This window comes from Mus caroli, chromosome 2 (genome assembly GCF_900094665.2).
Source record: "Mus caroli chromosome 2, CAROLI_EIJ_v1.1, whole genome shotgun sequence".
Classification (NCBI taxonomy): Eukaryota; Metazoa; Chordata; class Mammalia; order Rodentia; family Muridae; genus Mus; species Mus caroli.
Genome location: NC_034571.1, coordinates 61,133,852 through 61,143,141, shown reverse-complemented (window position 1 = coordinate 61,143,141; position 9,290 = coordinate 61,133,852). Strand labels below are relative to the sequence as shown.

Here is a 9,290-nt window from a genome sequence, read left to right as displayed (position 1 = left end):
TGAGGCGGAGCTGCCCGGGGCGGGGATTTCCAGCACAGGATGTTTACGAGTTGTTATTGAGGAAATGACTCAGCACAGGATGTTTACGAGATAGTACTGAGGAAATGACTCAGCACAGGATGTTTACGAGATAGTACTGAGGAAATGACTCAGCACAGGATGTTTACGAGATAGCGGCGCTCCACAGGAATCATGTTTGTGTTATTATGCAAATCATTGGAGACATTCATATAGAGATAGCTATGGGTAGATCTGACAGAATGGTCTCTGGAAACACCTAACAGCTGCAAGATGTGGGAAATACCACAGTACTAGAGGGCATGTTTAGTTGCTGGATTTGTGACAGCCATCTCCCCAGCTCCTACATAATCTCTGGTGCTGGCATAGTTTTTGGAGTAGTCTCAACTTAAAGCAAGGAATTCTGGCCAGTTCCAAACCCTTAACAGCAGGCAGACTCCACTCTGCCTTCCAAGATAGGAAACATAATGCTGAACAAGGCAGCTCACTTATGACACAGCACTTTATACAGAGGACCTCAACCTTTGGCTGAAGGACCAATGAATGGCTCACCAAAAAAAGGGGTATCTGAAGATCACTCGCCAGTATCTGTACTGTTCCAGCACCCATAGAAAAGAGAGCCATGTGATCTCGTATAAAACCTGACAGGGAGTGGGGCAGAGGCAGAGAGGAAAAACTGCATACACTAATCAGTCTGGCTCATCAGGTGCACATTCCTTGTCACCATAGATAGTAGATATGCTACCCATGCATACAGATGACTGAGACTCTAAAAAACTAATCAAGTATGCTTGTACATACATAATATGCATTAATTATGATATATTGAATAAAGGGCAATCCTCTGTTTTAATAATATGCCTCTACTTCCATGTAAATTATTAATAAATACATTAAATTCCTCTCGTCCAAATTCAGTCCCTTGTGGTTACTACCTTGTATGTGTTCTGCTGTGAGCACTGCTGTAGTAACCCTGGGCTTCTTATCTTGATATCTCAGGCCTATCAGTAAGATGGGCCTGTAACACACACTCATTCCTGAGGTCTAGAATATTGGCTTTGAAGCCTCTTCTTGGTCTTCATGGAAATTTACATTACTACACAAAAGCATAAAACTAATTTGGCAAAGTAGTGTTTTACTCTAACAGACATAGGTAATGGATACAACTAGAAAGCAAGTATTTCCGTTATCATGTTTTATTATACAGAAATAGAAATTAATTAAGAAATTAAAAGTTAAATCCATTACTCGAATTAGAGTGATATGCAAAATAAGAATATACGAAGGATTGGAATTGCAGATATTCAGCAACTTTTCTATCACAATATTCGAAGTTTCATAAATTTCAGTATTTCATATATTTCAGTAAAGAAAAGGAAAAAGAAAAAAGAAAAAAGGAAAAAGTTTCATATATTTCAGTAAAGGAAAAAGAAAATGGGGGAAACCTTTATTCTACAAGAACATATTCCTTTTAATTGCCTAAGCATTATGAGCTATTTATAATTATTTTATTCATTTCTTCCATTCATGTACAACAGAGAGCATAGATTCCTATTTTCTAAATGTGCCCAGCATTAAGACAGGTATATTGTTTCCCTTCATAGATTTCAGTCCTTAAATATTTTGACCCTTTTTCAATATCTGATTTCCAAGTTGGCACTAAAGGTTCACATTCTTTAAAGTAGTCGTTGATGAAAGTAATGAAAGAGTTTTAACCTGGCAGTCCACAGTGAGAGAAATATGCAGATCATTGCAACACCGGCAGGGAAAGAGCACTCTGGAACAGGGTCCTAATGCGTTCCACTGGGGGCCTCCAAAATGAGAAACGTATGCCTTAAGGCTTCAAGGGGTGGTCCTTGAGCTGAACTCTGACACACAGAGATAAATTTATTGGCCGTCTGTACCACAGAAGGAAATCACAGGCCAACCACCATGTCTCCATATCTCTTACCTGTTATCACCCATTTATCCCTCTACCCATCCTCCTACTCAGTATTTAAATCTGAAAGCCATCACCTCTGAAGAAAACCTGACATGAAATGCATTCACTTTACTGACTTGATAAAATGTTACTTAAATGTGTACAGTCATCCAAGTTAAATATTTTATGTCCACTTACTTGAATATTTTCATTGTTATTAGGTCTGTTTCAAGGGCTTTCCTCTTTTTTTTTTCTCATCCTTTCCTTATAGGGCAGTTTATATTTTCACTTAGTATTGAACTTTGTAAAGTATCATCTTCACCAGTAGTGAGTGCTCTTGACTGGACAAATTGCAGTTTTTGTTAGTTCGTAATGGGGATTGCTGCTCTTTGACCCCCGCAATTCATGCGTTAGATCCCTAAAATCAACCACTTTTCTAGAGAATTCTACTTGGATCATTTCTGTTCCTCAGATTGGATCCATAATCTTAGAAAACTCTTTCTGTCTTTATTGGACAAGGAAACATTGGTCTGGAATATCTAACTAATAATTTTGTATTCTTTATGCTTTGATAGATTTGGAAGTGCTGCTCTTCTGCTGTGATGTTTAGACTCTTGAATTTAATTAAACATGACAACTGGATGTAAATTGAAAAAGGTTTATGTAGAGTATTTTACTCTCATCCAGTTCACACTGCTTATAATATATTTTTAAATATTGATTTTATTATAGGATAAACATGAAAATTGCTTAGTACAGATAGTGTATCTTTTTACTTGCTGAAAAATGAGATTATAAAATTAGATAATTATTCTTTAAGTCTACTTGAATGACATTCTATTTTTTAATGTGTTCCAAATATATTACCTAATATTAAATATGTAGCCTATATTTCAGACCGATACTTAGTTCCTACCTGTAGGTAGAAGACCTTGTAGACTTTGAGTCACAGTTGACTGCTTCCTCATGCTCCCTGTCTCGGCTGGCTTCAGAACCTAACCTTCTCACCTCTGCAGGGGTAAAACCACAGTGGAACGCCCCAGGATACAGCTCTGTGCTTTAACTACGCAGAGACACATGAGACCACTTTTACACAGGTTACCTAAAACATCATACCTCTATGATTTTACTTCAGTGTCTTGCATGCTGTTCAGCTACAAAGTCTCTCTGCCTGACCCATTGCAAGGAAGTAGAAAAAAATAAAACATGATTGTTCCATCAATGAATTGACTTCACAGCATGTCACTGGGATTATTCCATCATTTATTTGTGACTTTCTTATTACTCTCTTGGTATAGCTTTCATGTTCTGACCTGATTTCAAATGCATGACCTATAGAATGTTATCCGATGGATTATAAAAGTAAGATACAGTAGAAAATACGTCGAAATCAGATTTCAAATAAAAACCACTCCCTGCTTTAACAATTTAATCTCACCCAAATTTAGTGGGAGGAATATTTTATGTATAAACATTAAAATCACAGCAAGAGAGAACCATTTTATTTCCAGCTTTGATTTCACAGAGTAGAAAATTAAGGCTCACCATTCGATGCTTTCATACATATCTAAGAATGTAAGAGCAGAGCCAATGGACCCAACTTTCAAGTCTAGATTCTGAATAATTTCGAAATGATTTAGCTACAATAATAGCACTTTGTTTTTATAAGAAATTCAAGAACTCAGGCATGTGTATTCACATTTAAAATCATCAATTTAATGTTATTAAGCTATGCCTACCAATGTAAAACGTATTTGAAATGTTTCATTTAATCCCATAAGTGATACCTCTCATGGACAAGAGTAGGTTTCTAATTCTATGTAGAGTTCCTTCCCCTTGTAGCGTTCAGTGAAAACAAGTGACCTTACAGCTTTATTTCACTATGCTACAGACGCTTAGTGAACCATAATGTGGGCTGCTTTACCTAACATTTCTAAAACATAGGCAAATCCTCTTTCTCTGATATCAAGTGATGTCTGTAGCATAATCTTTGAAGGACTGAGTAAGGGAGCCACCCTAAGACTCTTGCCTTATTTTATAATCCAGCTCATAGTTTGACTTTCTCTGTCATTGTTGAAATGTTTGTACTCTTTGTTGTCCATTGTGCAATGAGGAAAGCAAAGTATTATGCCGAAAGAGCCACACCCCATGGACAACGACACAAAGGAAAAAAATAATCAACAACAAAACAACAACAAAAATCCCTGATGCTTTAGTTTTCTGTGCACATGAAGTTATTGGTAACAGTTTTAAAAAGAATATTCCAGTAAAAATGAAAAAAATAAAAAAGAATATTTCATTTTCAGTTGCTAGTGGTTTGAATTCAATGATCCTGACTAAAACCATTTCACAATGTAATAAATACCCAAGTAAATCATGAATAAAAATACACAATATCCAATATCCCTTATAGAAATACAGTAAAGCATATAATATTACAGACATTTTAGATGTACACTTACATGTAGTTACATGTATTTATGTGTACATAATATATTATATACACACTACTATATGTGTTGTATACATATATGGTTATATTGTGAATTCATAAATTTCTTGCCAAACTAGTGTTAGTAAAGATGCAGTACATATCAAGAGATGATATCCCCAGGTCTGGAGAGGTGCTGAGTGTTCAAGAGTGCTGGATCTCTGTGCAGCTCCTCCTACAACTGTCTGTAACTCCTCCTTGAAGGACTCGCTGCCCTCTTCTGGCTTCTGTAAGCACTGCACCCTCAAACACAGACACACGTAAGATTTAAAATCCTGGCATATAAAATTCTGACTTCTAAAAGTATAAACTGAGCCTTTCAGTTGTAAAGAATGAAGCCTTTCAGTTTTAGAATGTGGTTCTTTGGTAGAAGCTGCCTGTACAAAAGGTAGAAGACATTTTTCATGCATGAAAACTTTGTATTGTACATTGTACATTCAATATTAGAAGATCACATGTTAAGAAAACTGGTCATTATCCCAGTCTTTGGAATTTTCCTCTCCTGACCTTTATTTGGGGGACAATGACATTATGAGAATATGCAGATTATTTTTTCTTTCTCATTTATTTTGAATTTTTGAACTTGGGTCTTAGACACACATTCTGTCTTCCTGTTTACATTGCTTAAATCCTTACTGACTGACTTGGAATCTTTCAACAGGTGTTGGTTGTGATAATGTTTACTAAAAGCTTTTGGAGTATTTCCTACCATTCACATATCCTGGTCATTTTATAATAGCACGCCGAAACCTTGAAAAACCTTATTAGGGAATGCCCCTTCCATTTTAGTTGAATAAAACTCTTAAGATTACACTACACAATTTAAACAAACAACAACAAAAAATGCTGCTTTCAAACTCCTTATGTTTCCAGATATTACCTTTGTCTCTCCTTGTTTTGAGCCAAGGTCTTTCCATATGAGTATGGAATTGTATGGAGGGTATGGAGAGTCCTTGATAGAGGATGCTTAGGAAATTAAGGATTCAGTAGAGCCATTGCTGTGTTTTATGTTTTCTTGTCAATGGCTAAGGTTGACCTCATTATTTTTTTCCAGCCCCACTCATTCCAGCCATATTTATTTCAAATATCTGGGTACACTGTCACTGTCTTCAGACACAGGGGAAGACAGCATTAGGTGCCCACTACAGATTTTTGTGAGCCACCATGTGGTTGCTGGGAATTGAACTCAGGACCTCTGGAAGAACAGTCAGTGCTCTTAACCACTGAGCCATGCCCTTGTTATTTTATTAGCACCTAAAACTACATACCATGTTGACTGTGAGTTATCACTGCTAAGCATTAACACTGAGTACAAAGCTGTTCCTGGCATGCTAACCAGGCTTTCTGATGGCACAAGTGAGGAATATGAGAAAAGAAAATAATAAAAAGAAATGTAGCCTTACCCCTTATCAGTAAATGAGCAGGAGTTTTAGTTGCTCATAATTAAAAAGTAAAGCAACATTTTACTGCAATAAATTGTCAAAACATTGGAAATATTCAGAGCTAGGGCAAACACCAAGGCAGGAGGATGATTCTGTTCACTGTTCCATGGATGCAAACATCGAAACAGGAGGGTGGTTCTGTTGACTCTTCTATTGCTTGAGAGTGTCTACAGTATTTTTAACTTGTGGCAGCAGCATTTGGAAAAAGTAATCTTGAGAATTTCTTTGGTGATCAAACAACTAACAGTTAGTTCTACACCGTGAGTGAGACAGAGAGAGTATTTCACTCAGATGATGGCACAGGAGGCACATCGCAGCTCATCCCCAGTCTTAAGGGCTTGCAGGAAGCTGAGGAATGACAGCCTTAAGAGCTGAAAGATGAAGTTTGCTTTAGCTTGTCCTTTGATCCTTTCTTCTGGACTTTACTAGTTTGTTCTGCATCGTTTCCATAGAAATAAGAGATATACTATTAAAATAAACTTACAGACAAAGCCATAGTTTTAAAAAAGGAAGACAAACTCTGGCACACATTCTCATCTCAGTGTTTGTGAGGAGACACTGATTCCCTGTTCTCTCCATTTATCGGCTAAACAAAAGGCATCTTTGGTCACAAACAAATAAATGATTGAGGAAGTCTATCATTCACATCATATTAAAATAAAATGAAATATCTTAATATGAAATTATTCATAGTATTTGATTCATTTTTCTTATCTAGCTACAAAGAAATATTTTAAAGTGATAAATAGTATAAAATAAAGTAATTATAAGATTATGGAAAATAAGGCAAGTAAATCTAAATAAGATTATATAAATAAATAAAAATATCTAAATAAAAAGATTCAAGTGCTTAAGGTTAGAGGGGCTTGCTGTACTCACTAAGTGACTATTACTTCCAGATAACACTTCTGTATAACAGCCATCACATTTTGCACCTAATAGTATTTTTATATGACTTTATGAAGTGTTAAAGTTTACAAAAGCTGAATATTACATATATATATTTCTAGACCACACATATTGCATATATATATATATATATATAATAGTACATAAGTAATTATTGTGTGAACAAATAATACATTCATTTTAAAGTTAAGTATTGACCACAATAATTTGACTTGTTACATAAATTAATTATAATTCATGTTAGAGTTGATAATTTTTATTCCAGTGAACGATAGCACTGTGTATCTATTGTTTCTGAGCCAACTCTAAATTTAATTAATAGAAAATCAGTATCTCTAAAAAGGGGTTTCAATAAAAAGAGACACTGTATAAACACTCCCTACATTTTACTCGCTAATAATGTAACGGGATAAATCTTTATTAATGCTATTTTATTGAAATTATTTTTTCTTACAATATAGTTTGATCGTGGTTTCCCCTCTGTCCATACCTCAGTAACCTCAGTGCTGTGATAGTAATTCTGCTGCCACTAACCCATCAAAATTCTGCCAAAATACAAATGAGAATAGTGTTATTTAAAAGTTGTTGCCAGATAAAGGAAAACTGTTCTGACTACACTGTTGTTAATATTTTGACTCAATACAGGGAAGTAAGTGGTTTGCATTCCTGTTGTCAATAACTCTTCCCAGTGCTTTGTGTATAAATGAAAGCCATGGGTTTCTATCACAGAGGTGTAAGGTTGCTGTCCTTCCCATAGAATTACGGTCTTGTCTTTGGTTCCTTGGTGACAGTTCACTGCAGCCTTGAAGTGAAAAACTAAGAACATTAGATAATTGTTGTACATTATATGTAGTACAAAAAATTTTGTTTTGTAGAATTACCATGATATAAACTATTAATCACTTTAAGTGTCTTCTGAGAAGTACTACCTACAGACTAGTGTTTATATTGAAGCCTTATCTCCTATAGGGTGTTCAATGTAGTGTGGGATAAGTCTTTATTAATGCTCATTTTGTTGAAATTAATTTTATACAATATATCCTGATCTTTTTTTCTTCTCTCCCATATTTTAGTAGCTCAAAATCGTGCTACTAAGTATGCTTTCACTAATTAATATTTCTCTTTCTTTAAGGTATTTTAGATTAATTTAACCACTTTCTACAACCAACTTTTCAATAATTGTATACTGATGCCCTTTTTAGCTTATATTTATAATGAAAGCTTTCACCTGGTTAGAATAACATCTACTAAGGATTTCATTAAATAAGGTGTCTCTAATTCTTCCCTCAGGGTCTAAAAAGGACTTAACCAATATTCAATCTGTACAACATTCCAATGCTGCCCCGACTGATGAGTGATGTGTGATTAGTACAATCCTGAGTACTTAATTTAGTACTCTCAAAAAGAACTTCTAAATCCACCTGAAAAGCTAATCCTTTAGATTAAGCCTGTGCTGGTAATATAAGTTTATTGACAAAAGAATCATTGAAAATACGTATTTTTTATTTTAGTGCCTGCACTTGCTTAAAATATTCTCCAAGACTTAAATTATAACCTTAGTAAGTGAAGCATTGTTATAAGTAGTAGCTTTCCATATCCGTGTGTTGCTTAGCAAATGAGGATGAGAAATGAACTCTTCGATTGGTGTGATGCTCCATGCTCTACAAACCAATACTAGGTATTTGGCTGAGTTTTGCTACAGTTCCTGTATGTACTGTATCTGAAATCTTCAGTGTATGTGTGTATACATACAGACATACTACCTGATCATAAAGTTTGGAAGGGGAACTCGTCTGTATTATAATCAGCAGAATGATCATAATGACGAGTTCATTGCTCTCACGTGTGAGCCTGCCATGTTTAATTCCATTAAAGTTCTGTTTCAGCCCTTGCATGTGATGCTCCTTAAGTAGCCATCCTTTTTTCCTTGAAAAATAATACTTTATGATCTTTTTCATGCAGTAAAATTTGAGGTTAAAATGGGTGGTGCTGGTATGGTCTTTAACATTTGAACTCCAATACAAGTTTCTGTTTAATATTTGTCTTGTTTAAAGACTTTCTATCTATAGTATCCTGCTACCTATTCTGTAAAAGTAAATAGAACCTATTTGGATATTATTGTATATTCTTTAAAATTCCAACTACTTAAAATCTTTTTTCCTGGAATCTATCAGTTCTGTACTTTTGGTCTTGCAGCACCTGCAACTGGATACTTGCACATTAATGTTCCCCAGAGGTCAGTTATTGCCAAAAAATAACTGCTCACAAGTTAGTATTAAACATAATATAATAGTAAGTGTGGCCAATAATTTCCCAAATTATAGTTAACATAAAATGGTTCCTCTTGAAAGCTTTGTCCAAATGTTTTATTACTACCATTATGAAATGAATTATTTTTGCAGGATGTGTAGATAGAAAGATCAACTATGGATGTACCATAGGGCAACTTGACCTCAACATGTGTTTCTATGTTTTGACAGCCATCGTACTGTTAAACATCTTTCATGAC

General features: G+C 35.0%; 1 protein-coding gene across 2 annotated transcripts in view; it reads left to right on the top strand.

The window, feature by feature from the left end:
• Scn9a (sodium voltage-gated channel alpha subunit 9) overlaps positions 1 to 9,290 on the top strand; it is a 152,273-nt gene that overhangs the window by 107,041 nt on the left and 35,942 nt on the right. The window lies entirely within an intron of this gene.